Below are 15,054 nucleotides of genomic sequence, written 5' to 3'. Positions count from 1 at the left end.
CTGCGGGAGGGAACACGGCCCCGTCTGGGATCCATCCTGATCCACTGGATCCACAGGATCCACTGGATCCCCTCCGGATCCACGGGATCCCCTCCCCATTCCCGGGATCCCCCCAGATCCATCTCCCCGCCCAGCAGGCTCTGCTGCGGGAGGGAACACGGCCCCGTCTGGGATCCATCCCCATCCACTGGATCCCCGGGATCCCCTCCGGATCCACAGGATCCCCTCCGGATCCACCGGATCCCCTCCCCATTCCCGGGATCCCTGGGATCCCCCCAGATCCATCTCCCCGCCCAGCAGGCTCTGCTGCGGGAGGGAACACAGCCCCGTCTGGGATCCATCCCCATCCACTGGATCCCCTCCGGATCCACCGGATCCCCTCCCCATTCCCGGGATCCCCCCAGATCCATCTCCCCGCCCAGCAGGCTCTGCTGCGGGAGGGAACACGGCCCCGTCTGGGATCCATCCCCATCCACTGGATCCCCTCCGGATCCCCGGGATCCCCTCCCCATTCCCAGCTCTGGGATCCCTTCCTGATCCCTGCGATCCCTTCTCCATTCCTGGCCCTGGGATCCCGTCTCATTCCTGGGATCCCTTCCCCATTCCCAACCCTGGGATCCCTTCCCGATCCACCGGATCTCTCTCCCAGGATCCCCTCCCCATTCCCAACCCGGCAATTCCGGGATCATCCCCGGCTCTGGGATCCCTTCCCCATTCCCAGCTCTGGGATCCCCTCCGGATTTCCAGGATCCCCTCCCCATTCCCAGCTCTGGGATCCCCTCTGGACCCACTGGATCCCCTCTGGATCCCCTCCCCATTCCCGGCTCTGGGATCCCCTCCGGATCCCCGGGATCCCCTCCCCATTCCTGGCCCTGGGATCCCCACCGGATCCATGGGATCCCCTCCGGATCCCTTCCCCATTCCCATGATCCCTTTATTTAATGGATAAATTAAAGCATCGTTCATTAATTGAGACCTACAAAAATTAAAAACTTAAAAAAAAATAAAACTTTTAAATTAAAAAATTAAAAAAATAAAATTAATATTTATAATTTAGAATATAGAATCCATAATTTAATTCATAATATATAATATTTAATTTATAATTTTTAATATAAACCCCCTAAGATAATTTATAGTTTATAATAATTGATTTATAATTTTTAATATAAATCTCGTAATATAATTTATAGTATATAATAATTGATTTATAATTCCTACTATACAATTTATAATACTTAACTACTAATTTATAATTTATAATACAAAGTCTGCAATAAAATTTACAATGCTTAATTATCAATTTACAATTTCCAATATAAACAGAAAATCCGCAATTTATAATTTATCATTATTCATTTATAATTTGTGATATAAATATAAAGCCTCTAATAGAATTAACAATAAAAAATTATCAATTTATCATTTAAAATATAAATACAGAATTTGAAACACAATTTACAATAAAATATTAATATTAATTAATATAATTATTAATTCGTAATTGATAAAATTGAAAAGAAATTGATGGAGAACGGATTAATTGCTAATTAATTAATCCTATAGAACGATCTATATGCACCAGCTAATAAACACAGAATGTATCCTGATACTATAGATATTTATTTTATATATAGTATATATTATATTCTATACATTATTTTATATCATTATTACATTTAACATTTTATACTTTATATATTATACATTATATATTATATACATTATATGTTATATGTAGTATATTCCATACACTATATACTATATTTATATTATATATAATAAATCCTGACACTATATGTACAAATACATGGATATATTTATATATTGATATATTTATATATATATATAAATACACTTTATCTTTATCTATTAATACATTGTATAATTGATATAATTTTTATATTTTTATATATATTTTATATATATTGATATTTATATCGAATTATTGATACAACATACCCCTATGGCATTATTGATATCTAATGTATTAAACGTACAGTGGATTAATGAATATGTATTCCCAATTAATAATGTTTAATGTATTAAATGTACAGTGGATTAATTAATATGTATTCCCAATTAATAATGTTTAATGTATTAAACGTACAGTGGATTAATTAATATGTATTCCCAATTAATAATATTTAATGTATTAAATGTACAGTGGATTAATTAATATGTATTCCCAATTAATAATGTTTAATGTATTAAATGTACAGTGGATTAATTAATATGTATTCCCAATTAATAATGTTTAATGTATTAAATGTGCAATGGATTAATTCGAGTGTATTCCTAATTATTGATATTTAATGTATTGATATTTAATGTATTAAATGTACAGTGCATTAATTAGAATGCATTCCTAATTACTGCTATTTAATGTATTAAATGTACAGTGAATTAATTAGAATGCATTCCTAATTATTGCCATTAAATGTATTAAATGTACAGTGGATTAATTAGAGTGCATTCTATATATTGAACATATTATTTATATCGTGTAATAATATGGAATACATTGTATCGAATTAATTAATCATGGAATGTAATCATCTATAATTAACATTCAATGGATTAAATATACAATGTATTAAATGGAATGTATCCTATGCATGCTGTATCTATAGAATGTAAAGATATGGAATGCAACCTATAGAATGAATTATTCATGGCACGGAATCAGAGATAATTATTGATATTTAATGGATTAAATATACAATGGGCTAATTAGAATGTATCCCTAATTACCGACATTTAATGGATTAAATATATAATGGATTAATTAGAATGTATTCCTAATTACCGACATTTAATGGATTAAATATACAGTGGATTAATTAGAATGTATTCTATATATAATGCATAGAATGCAACATTATGGAATGCGTTGTCCATAATTAATTATTCATGGAGTGTATTAATGGATAATTATTAATATTTAATGTATTAAATATACAATGGGTTAATTAGAATGTATTCCTAATTATTGGCATTTTAAATAGAGTGTACTCTATCCATAATGTATAGAATGTGACATTATAGAGTGCACTGCATATAATTAATTATTCATGGCATGTAATAATGGATAATTATTAATATTTATTAAATATACAATGGATTAATTATGGAATGCATTAATGTATAATTATTAATTTATAATGTGTCATACACAGAATGCATTCTATACATAATGTATGCTTTATATAATGGAATAATATAGAATACATTCTATGGAATGAATTAATTATGGAATGTAATAACGTTTAATATTTATTGGATTAAATATAGAATGGATTAAATAATGTGTGTTCTATACATAATGTATTTCTATAATGGAATAATATGGAATGCATTCTATAGAATGAATTATTCATGGCACGTAATAATGTATAATCAATACTATATTATATATTATTGTATTATATATTATATATTATTATATAATATAATATTATATTATTATATATTATATATTACGTATTGATATTTAATGTATTGAATATACATGTATTATATAAGTTCTATTAATATTTAATAATTTAATGTCCTAATATATATATTTTATATCTAGAACATATATATTATATATAACACATGTCATATATAGAATGTGTTCATAGAAATATATATACATTTGATATATAGAATATGTATCTAGAATAAATAGAATGTGCTAATATATCTCTTATATATAAAACATATATATATTTTATATATATAATATACATAATATGTAGAATGTGCTCATATAAATATTATATATGCATTTTATATATGGAATATACATTATATCTGGAATATATATGATATATAGAATATATTCATATAAATATTTTATATACATTAAATATATAACACATATAAACACATGTAACATATATAAATACTATAAAATTAAGTATATAGAGAATAGAACATATAGAATATATAGAATGTGTTCCTATAAAGACAATTATATAATTGTTCATGTATATGGAATTAAATTGAATGTATGTAATATAGCATGTGTTAAATAAGTATATTATATATATTTATAATATATATATAATGTATATGTGTAATATATAAACCACACATATATTATATATGTACCATGTATTGTTCTGTATTTTATATGGAAGCTATTTTATATAATGTATATTGTGTATTAAACAAAATGTATCATATAGAACCAATTTTTACATTTTATATATATTAAATATAAATATATATTATACATATATGTAATTATACATACATATTTTATCTATATAATACATAAAAATATCACATAGATATATTATATAACATATAAATATATAGAATGCATTCATATGAAATATTAATTAATATTAGCTCATAATAAATGATATAAAATATTCCACATTAAATATAGGCCACACATTATAGATTCAATGCATTAAATAGAATGTATTATGTATACATCGAATATTTCTGTAGGTTATGTTTTATATAGAACATATAATATGGATTTATCGAGTGACTCATTATTTATATTGAATTAATTCTAGAATGTATTAATAATTATAATTGATATATATACATTAACTAGTGTGTCATATATATTTTATGTATCATATATATGATATAGAATGTATGATATATGGAATAGATATTATGTATTGAACACTGAATGCATGATAAACCAGGTATCAATTAATGAATCTATTAATAGAATGTATTAATATTTAATTATTAATGAATTAATTCTCATTAATTATATATTCAATGTTTAGTGTTATATATCATGTACTTGCTATAGAATAAATTATATATATTTTATACTGTATTAAACACTGAATGCATGATAAACCAGGTATCAATTAATGAATCTGTTAATAAAATGTATTAATAATTAATTATTAATGTATTAATTATATATTCCTAACGAATTCAATGTGTTATATATCATGTACTTGCTATGGAATACATTATATATATTTTATACTGTATTAAACACTGAATGCATGATAAACCGTGTATCAATTAATGAATCTGTTAATAGAATGTATTAATAATTAATTATTAATGTTTTAATTATATATCCCTAACAAATTCAGTGTTGTGTTATATATTATGTACTTGCTATAAAATACAGTATACATACAATATATTATATATTAAACACAAAATGCATTCTATAAATGTATTGATTATAGAATATCTTAAGATAATTAATATAATTAAATATGTATTCATCGAATTAATTATTAATGCATAATGTATTCATTATAGTGTATTATATTCTATCATGTATGTTATATAAAATGTATTATATATATTTGACATGATGTATTAAACACAAAATGCATTATATGCAATATATCAATTATAGATTAACAGAATGAATTAATGTCATTAATTATTAATTACAATGCATTAATTATAGTGCATTATATACCCCATGTATTAAATAGTGCATTATATAAAATGTATTTCATATAGAATACATTATATGTGTTTCATATGATGAATTAAATATGTTGGATATATATTTATTAATGATACGAATGTATTAATATAATTAATTATTAATTACAATGTATCAAATAAAGTGTATTATATATATTCCATATATTAAACAGTGTATTATATATCATGGACTTGATAGAGAATACATGATATATATTTTATATTATGCATTAAATACATTGTATATATATTTATTAATGATATGAATGTATTCATATAATTATTAATTACAATGCATTAATTATAATTATTATATATGCATCATGCATTAAATAGTGGATTATATAGAATGTATTTCATATAGAATACACAATATATGTTTTATATTATACATTAAATATATTGTATATGTATTAATACTATGAATTTATTCACATAATTAATTATTAATTACAATGTATTAATTATAATGTATTATATATACATCAAGCATTAAATAGTGTATTATATAGAATATATTTTATATAGAACGTATTTTATATAGAATGTATTATATATATTATGTATTAAACATAGATGCATTATTTATAAAGAATTAAGTGTATAATGTATTTATATTAATTATTAATGTATAACCTAATATTATTATATACATCATGTATTAAATCCTGTATTCTATAGAATGTATTTTATATAGAATATATTTCATATATATAATGTATTAAATATAAATGCACTATTTATAATGAATTAATGATATCATGCATTCCTATTAATTATTAATGCATAATTTATTATTATTATTATTATATACAGCATGTATTAAATCCTGTATTCTATAGAATGTACTTTATATATAATATATTTTATATAGAATGTATTATATATAATATATAATGTATTAAACATTGGTGCATCATTTATAATGAATGATATAAATACATTAATTATTAATGTATAACCTATTAAATATTAATTATTATTCACTCCATGTATTAAATCGTGTATAGAACGCATTTTATATTAAATTTATTTTATATAGAATATATTATATATAGAATGTATTATATATAATATATAATGTCTTAAACATTGGTGCATTATTCATATTGAACTATATAAATATATTAATTATTAATGTTAACCTATTAAATATTAATAATGATACACATATATTTATGCACATTTTATATTTATATAGAATTAATTATGAATTATTCTACACTTATATAATAAACATATAAATATATTAAATATATATTATATTATTTTTATATATTATATTGTATTATATTATACTATATTATATTATTATTATATTATATTATATTATTATATTTTATTAAACATATATTTTAATTAACATATATTATATTAACATATATTATATATAATATATAATATATATTACAGATATACATTTATTACTGTATCATATAGAATGCATTTTATATGGAATTTATTTTATATCAGATTTATTTTCTATATATAAAATTTATTATGTATTAATCATAGGTTCATTATTTATAGCCAATTAACTCTCTACATAATTATTAATGGCTAATCAATTAAATATTAATTATTATTCACTCCATACGTTAAACACCCACAAATGGTTAAACCCTGCAGCTATCAAATTGATATCAAATCAATATCAAAATAAAATCAATATCAAATTGATATCAAATCAATCGCAAATCAAGATCAACTTGATATCGAATTGATATCAAATCGATATCGGATCAATATCAAATCAATGTCAAAAAATTGATATCAAATTGATACTGAATCGATATTAAATTGATATCAAATGGATATAAAATCCATATTAAACGGTATCAAATTGATATCAAATCAATATAAAATCTATGTACAATTGATATAAAATCCATACCAAATCCATATCAAATCAATATCAAATTGAGATCAAATCAATATCAAATTGATATAAAATCGGTACTAAATCCATATCAAATTGATATAAAATCTATAAAATTTATATCAAATTGGTACAAAATTGAGATCAATGTCAAATTGATATCAAATTGATATCAAATCGATATCATGGGTATATAATCTATCAAATTGCTATAAAATCGATATCAAATTGATATAAAAGTGGTATCAAATCAATATAAAATTGATAGAAAATCGAGATAAAATCGATAAAAAATCGATATAAAACTGATATCAAATTGATATAAAATCAGTATCAAATTGATATAAAAATCAATATAAAACTGATATCAAATCGATATCAAATTGATATAAAAGTGGTATAAAATCAATATAAAATCGCAATAAAATCGATATAAAGTTGCTATAAATCCGATATCAAGTTGATATTAAACTCGATATCCAATCAATATAAAACTGATAATAAAACCGATATAAAATCGATATCCAATCAATATAAAACTGATAATAAAACCGATATAAAATCGATATCCAATCAATATTATTGATCCGGTATCAATAATAGCGGGGAATGTTGGATTCCTTGGGAATGTGAGACGGGAACGGGGCTCGAGGGATGGGAAATATCCCAAATATCCCAATTAATTATCCCAATTAATTATCCCAATTAAATATCCCAATTAATTATCTCAAATATCCCCCCAAAATATCCCAAATATTCCAAAGAAATATCTCGAATATCCCAAATAATTATCCCAATTATTTCAATTAAATATCCCAAATATCCCAATTAATTATCCCAAATATCCCAATTAATTATCCCAATTAAATATCCCAATTAAATATCCCAATTAAATATCTCAAATATCCCCCCCAAATATCCCAAATATTCCAAAGAAATATCTCGAATATCCCAAATAATTATCCCAATTATCCCAATTAATTATCCTAATTAAATATCCCAATTAATTATCCCAAAAATCCCTAATAAATATCCCAAAAATCCCAAAAAAAATCCCAAAAATCCCTAATAATTATCCCAAATATCCCTAATAATTATCCCCCAAAATATCCCAAAAATATCCCAAAAATCCCCAAAAAATCCCCCAAAAATCCCCAAAAATATCCCCAAAAAATCCCAAAAAATATCCCAAAAATATCCCAAAAATCCCCCAAAATATCCCAAAAATCCCCCCAAAATATCCCAAAAATCCCCCAAAAATATCCCAAAAAATCCCCAAAAATATCCCAAAAATCCCCAAAAAATATCCCAAAAAATCCCCAAAAATATCCCAAAAATATCCCCAAAATCCCCCAAAAATATCCCAAAAATCCCCCAAAAATACCCCCCAAAAAAATCCCAAAATCCCCCAAAATATCCCAAAAAAAATCCCCAAAACCCCCCCAAAAAAATCCCAAAAATCCCCCAAAAATATCCCAAAAATCCCCCAAAATATCCTAAAAAATATCCCAAAAATCCCCAAAAAATCCCCCAAAAATATCCCAAAAATCCCCCAAAATATCCTAAAAAATATCCCAAAAATCCCCAAAAAATCCCCCAAAAATCCCCCCCAAATATCCCAAAAATCCCCTAAAAAATATCCCAAAAATCCCCCAAACTCCTGGGATTCTGGGAAGGGAGGGGTTAAATCCTTAAATCCCAATAAAGCAAATTCCCGGATTTTATCCCAATAAATCCAAAAGAATTCCAGGATTTTTATCCCATAAATCCAAGAGAATTCCAGGATTTTTATCCCAATAAATCCATCAAGATTCCCATTTTTTATCCCAATAAATCCAAGAGAATTCCCATTTTTTTAATCTCAATTCCTGGTTTTTTATCCCAATAAATCCAAAGGAATTCCCGGATTTTTATCCCAATAAATCCATCAAAATTCCAGGATTTTTATCCCAATTCCCAGTTTTTTTATCCCAATAAATCCAAGAAGAATTCCCGATTTTTATCCCAATAAATCCGAAAGAATTCCCATTTTTTTATCCTAATAAATCCATCAAAATTCCCATTTTTTATCCCAATAAATCCAAGAGAATTCCAGGATTTTTATCCCAATAAATCCAACAAGAATTCCCAATTTTTATCCCAATAAATCCATCAGAATTCCCGGATTTTCATCCCAATTCCCAGATTTTTATCCCAATAAATCCAAGAGAATTCCCAGAATTAAATCCAAATAAATCCATCAGAATTCCCATTTTTATCCCAATAAATCCATCAAAATTCCCAGATTTTTATCTCAATTCCCAGATTTTTATCCCAATAAATCCAACAAAATTCCAGGGTTTTTCTTCCAATGAATGCATCAGAATTCCCAGATTTTTATCCCAATCCCCAGTTTTTTTATCCCCATAAATCCAAGAGAATTCCAGGATTTTTGTCCCAATAAATCCAACAAAATTCCTGGATTTTTATCCTAATAAATCCATCAGAATTCCCATTTTTTATCCCAATAAATCCAAGAAGAATTCCTGGATTTTAATCCCAATAAATCCAACAGGAATTCCCATTTTTTATCCCAATAAATCCGACAGAATTCCCGGATTTTCATCCCAATTCCCAGATTTTTATCCCAATAAATCCAAGAGAATTCCAAGATTTTAATCCAAATAAATCCATCAAAATTCCCATTTTTTATCCCAATAAATCCGACAGAATTCCCAGATTTTCCTCCCCATTCCCAGATTTTCTCCCAATTCCCGGATTTTCATCCCAATTCCCATTTTTTATCCCAAGAATTCCATCACAATTCCCGGATTTTCCTCCCCATTCCCAGATTTTTCTCCCCATTCCTGGATTTTCATCCCCATTCCCATTTTTTATCCCAATAAATCCATCAGAATTCCCGGATTTTCCTCCCCATTCCCATTTTCCCTCCCCATTCCCATTTTCCCTCCCCATTCCCATTTTTCCCTCCCACCCCTTCCATTCCCCCCATGGAAATCCGGGATAAATTCCCCCCAAAATCCCTTCCCCAATCCCAACTTTTTTTGGGAGCCGTAATTAGCGCTCCCTAATCGAAATTCCAATCAGCGCCGGCGCTCCCGGCTGCTCCTTTCATATGCAAATGAGCTTAAATAGGCCAATTAAGGCTGAGCCTTAACCCGCTCCGCACCTGCTCCCAGCAATTCCCAATTCCCGCCTTTTTTCCATTTTTTTTGGATTTTTCCCGGGATTTTTGGGGGGGGGAGAGGTCGGGGATCGTTCGGTCGGAAGTGAAAATTCCATGGAAAAAATTCCCCGCGGTTTGATCCCTGACTTCGTCATCCTCACGGAATTCCCGCGGCCCCAGCTTTTCCCTCTCTCTGGGATTTTAGGGATCAAATTCCAGGGGAAAAATTCCCGGGGTTTGATTCAATTCCAGGGAAAAATTCCCGGGGTTTGATGCCCTGACTTCATCATCCTCACAGAATTCCCACAGCCCGAGCTTTTCCCTCTCTCTGGGATTTTAGGGATCAAATTCCATGGGAAAAACACCCAGGATTTGATCCCTGACTTCATCATCCTCACAAAAATCCCGGCTCGAGGTTTTAGGGATGAAATTCCAGGGAAAAATTCCCAGGATTTGATCCCTGACCTCGTCATCCTCACGGAATTCCCACAGCTCGAGCTTTTCCCTCTCTCTGGGATTTCTGGGATAAAATTCCATGGGAAAATTCCTGGGGTTTGATTCCTTGATCTCGTCCTCGACAAAAATCCCGGCTCGAGGTTTTAGGGATCAAAATTCCATGAAAAAATTCCCGGGATTTGGTCTCTGACTTCGTCATCCTCATAAAAATCCCAGCCTGAGGTTTTCCCTCTGTCTGGGATTTCAGGGATAGAATTCCAGGGAAAAACACCCAGGATTTGATCCTTGACTTCATCATCCTCACAAAAATCCCGGCTCGAGGTTTTAGGGATGAAATTCCAGGGAAAAATTCCCAGGGTTTGATTCCCTGACCTCACAGAATTCCCACAGCCCCAGCTTTTCCCTCTCTCTGGGATTTCTGGGATAAAATTCCAGGGAAAAATTCCCGGGGTTTGATTCTCAATAAAAATCCCGGCTCGAGGTTTAAGGGATCAAAATTCCAGGGAAAAATTCCCGGAGTATCCCCATAAAAATCCCAGCCTGAGGTTTTCCCTCTGTCTGGGATTTCTGGGATAAAATTCCAGGGAAAAATTCCCAGGGTTTGATCCTCACAAAAATCCCGGCTCGAGGTTTTAGGGATCAAAATTCCATGGGAAAAATTCCCGGAGTATCCCCATAAAAATCCCAGTTCGAGCTTTTCCCTCTCTCTGGGATTTTAGGGATCAAATTCCAGGGAAAAATTCCCGGGGTTTGACCCTGACTTCGTCATCCTCACAAAAATCCTGGCTCGAGGTTTTAGGGATGAAATTCCAGGGAAAAATTCCCGGGATTTGACCCCCGCAGAATTCCCGAGCTGAGGTTTTCCCACTCTGAGCTTTCAGGGATGAAATTCCATGGGAAAATTCCCAGGATTTAACCCTGACCTCGTCATCCACGTAAAAATCCCGGCTCGAGCTTTTCCTGCTCTCCGACATTTCCCAGATCAAATTCCATGGAAAAATTCCCGGGATTTGATTCCCTGACTTCGTCATCCTCACAGAATTCCCACAGCTCGAGCTTTTCCCTCTCTCTGGGATTTCTGGGATCAAATTCCATAGGAAAATTCCCGGGGTTTGATTCTCTGACTTTGTCGTCCTCAGAAAAATCCCGGCTCGAGGGTTCAGGGATCAAAATTCCCAGGAAAAATTCCCAGGGTTTGATTCAATTCCATGGGAAAAATTCCCGGGGTTGGATCCTCAATAAAAATCCCGGCTCGAGGTTTTAGGGATGAAATTCCAGGGAAAAATTCCCAGGGTTTGATTCCCGATCTCCTCGTCCTCAATAAAAATCCCGGCTCGAGCCTTTCCTGCTCTGTCCGGGTTTTTAGGGATCAAATTCCACTGAAAAATTCCCAGAATTTGATCCCTGACTTCGTCATCCTCACAAAATCCCACAGCCCGAGCTTTTCCCTCTCTCTGGGATTTCAAGGATAAAATTCCATGAAAAAATTCCCAAGGTTTTATTCCCGATCTCCTCGTCCTCAGAAAAATCCCGGCCCGAGCTTTTCCCTCTCTCTGGGATTTTTGGGATAAAATTCCATAGGAAAATTCCCAGGGTTTGATCCTCACAAAAATCCCGGCTCGAGGTTTTAGGGATGAAAATTCCAGGGAAAAATTCCCGGAGTATCCCCAGAAAAATCCCGGCTCGAGCTTTTCCCTCTCTCTGGGATTTCTGGGATCAAATTCCAGGGAAAAATTCCCGAGGTTTGATTCCCTTTGTCTGCATAAAAATCCTGGCTTGAGGTTTTAGGGATAAAATTCCATGGAAAAATTCCCAGGATTTGATCCTGATCTCGTCATCCTCGTAAAATTCCCTCATCCCGAGCTTTTCCCTCTTTCTGGGATTTCTGGGATCAAATTCCACGGAAAAATTCCCAGGATTTGATTCCCTGACCTCACAAAATTCCCTCATCCCGAGGTTTTCCCTCTCTTTCCGGGATAATTAACAACAATAATAAAATTATCATTAATAATAATAAATATTATTTTATAATAAGAAATATTATGTCCATTATTATTAATAAATAATATTAATATTAATAATAATTATAATAAAATTCTCGGGAAAATCCTCGGGAAAATTGGGAATGAGGAGTGGGAAATAAAGAGAAGCCGAAACTCCGGGAATGTCTGGAATATCCCGGAGAATTTCCTGGAATTTTTCCCGGAATTTTCCGGTCAATGGAAGGTGAAAATCCCGGGAAAATCGGATTTTTGGGAATGTTTTCCCTGAGGTTAAATGGGAATATCCCAGGGAAAAAAAATGGGAATATCCCCATGGAAATTTTGGGATAAATGCCAGGAAATTTTGGGAATTCATCCCCATTTTTTTGGGTTTTTTCTGGAGCTTTTTAAGGGTAAAAAATTCCCGAATTCCGATTTTTCCCGGGAAAAACGAGGGAGGGATCAGGGAGAGGCTCCGGAATGGGAATTCCCGGGATTTTCCTCCTCGCTCCGGGAAATTTATGGGAATTTTATTCCGGCTTTTCTCAGGGGTTTCCAAAAACTTGGGAATGATCCTTAAGGGGAAAAAAACCGGGAATTTTTTATGGGATGAGCGGGATCCCGGTTTTCCTTCTCCTCAATCCCAATTTTCTCCTCCTTTATCCCAATTTTCCATCACCTCAATCCCAATTTTCCCCCCAATCCAAATTTTCCTTTTCTATCCCAATTTTCTTCTCGTCCTTTATCCCAATTTTCCTTTTCCCCAATCCCAATTTTCCTCTTAAATCCCAATTTTCCTGTTCAATCCTGATTTTCTCCTCCTCAATCCCAATTTTCCTCCTTTATCCCAATTTTCCTCCCCAATCCCAATTTTCCCATTCAATCCCAATTTTCCATCACCTCAATCCCAATTTTCTCCTCCTTTATCCCAATTTTCTTCTCCTAGCTTATCCCAATTTTTCATCCTTTATCCCAATTTTCCCATTCAATCCCAATTTCCCTTTTCAATCCCAATTTTCCTCCTTTATCACAATTTTCCTGTTCAATCCCAATTTCCCTTTTCAATCCCAATTTCCTTTTCAATCCCAATTTCCCTTTTCAATCCCAATTTTCCTCCCCAATCCCAATTTTCCCTTTTCAATCCCAATTTTCCTGTTCTATCTCAATTTTCTTCTCCTCCCCAATCCCAATTTTCCTCCCCAATCCCAATTTTCCTCCTTTATCCCAATTTTCCATCACCTCAATCCCAATTTTCTCCTCCCTTATCCCAATTTTCCCTTTTCAATCCCAATTTTCCTCCTTTATCCCAATTTCCCTTTTCAATCCCAATTTTCCATCACCCCAATCCCAATTTTCCTCCTTTATCCCAATTTTCCTCCTTTATCCCAATTTTCCTCCTTTATCCCAATTTTCCCATTCAATCCCAATTTTCCTCCTTTATCCCAATTTCCCTTTTCAATCCCAATTTCCCTTTTCAATCCCAATTTCCCTTTTCAATCCCAATTTCCCTTTTCAATCCCAATTTTCCTTTTCAATCCCAATTTTCCCTTTTCAATCCCAATTTTCCTCCTTTATCCCAATTTCCCTTTCAATCCCAATTTCCCTTTTCAATCCCAATTTTCCTCCTTTATCCCAATTTCCCTTTTCAATCCCAATTTCCCTTTTCAATCCCAATTTCCCTTTTCAATCCCAATTTTCCTCCTTTATCCCAATTTTCCCCTTCAATCCCAATTTTCCTCCTTTATCCCAATTTCCTTTTCAATCCCAATTTCCCTTTTCAATCCCAATTTTCCTTTTCAATCCCAATTTCCCTCCCCAATCCCAATTTTCCCTTTTCAATCCCAATTTCCCTTTTCAATCCCAATTTCCCTTTTCAATCCCAATTTTCCCATTCAATCCCAATTTTCCCTTTTCAATCCCAATTTCCCTTTCAATCCCAATTTCCCTTTTCAATCCCAATTTCCCTTTTCAATCCCAATTTCCCTTTCAATCCCAATTTTCCTTTTCAATCCCAATTTTCCCATTCAATCCCAATTTCCCTTTTCAATCCCAATTTTCCCTTTTCAATCCCAATTTTCCTGTTCTATCTCAATTTTCTTCTCCTCCCCAATCCCAATTTTCCTCCTTTATCCCAATTTTCCATCACCTCAATC

General features: G+C 31.4%; 1 protein-coding gene across 30 annotated transcripts in view; it reads right to left on the bottom strand.

Moving 5' to 3' along the window:
- TCF4 (transcription factor 4) overlaps positions 1-15,054 on the bottom strand; it is a 151,292-nt gene that overhangs the window by 47,825 nt on the left and 88,413 nt on the right. The window lies entirely within an intron of this gene.

The sequence above is a fragment of the Cyanistes caeruleus genome, chromosome Z (genome assembly GCF_971803275.1).
Source record: "Cyanistes caeruleus chromosome Z, bCyaCae1.hap1.1, whole genome shotgun sequence".
Lineage (NCBI taxonomy): Eukaryota > Metazoa > Chordata > Aves > Passeriformes > Paridae > Cyanistes > Cyanistes caeruleus.
Note: the sequence above shows the minus strand (reverse complement) of the source record. Positions and strands in the feature narration are given on the sequence as shown.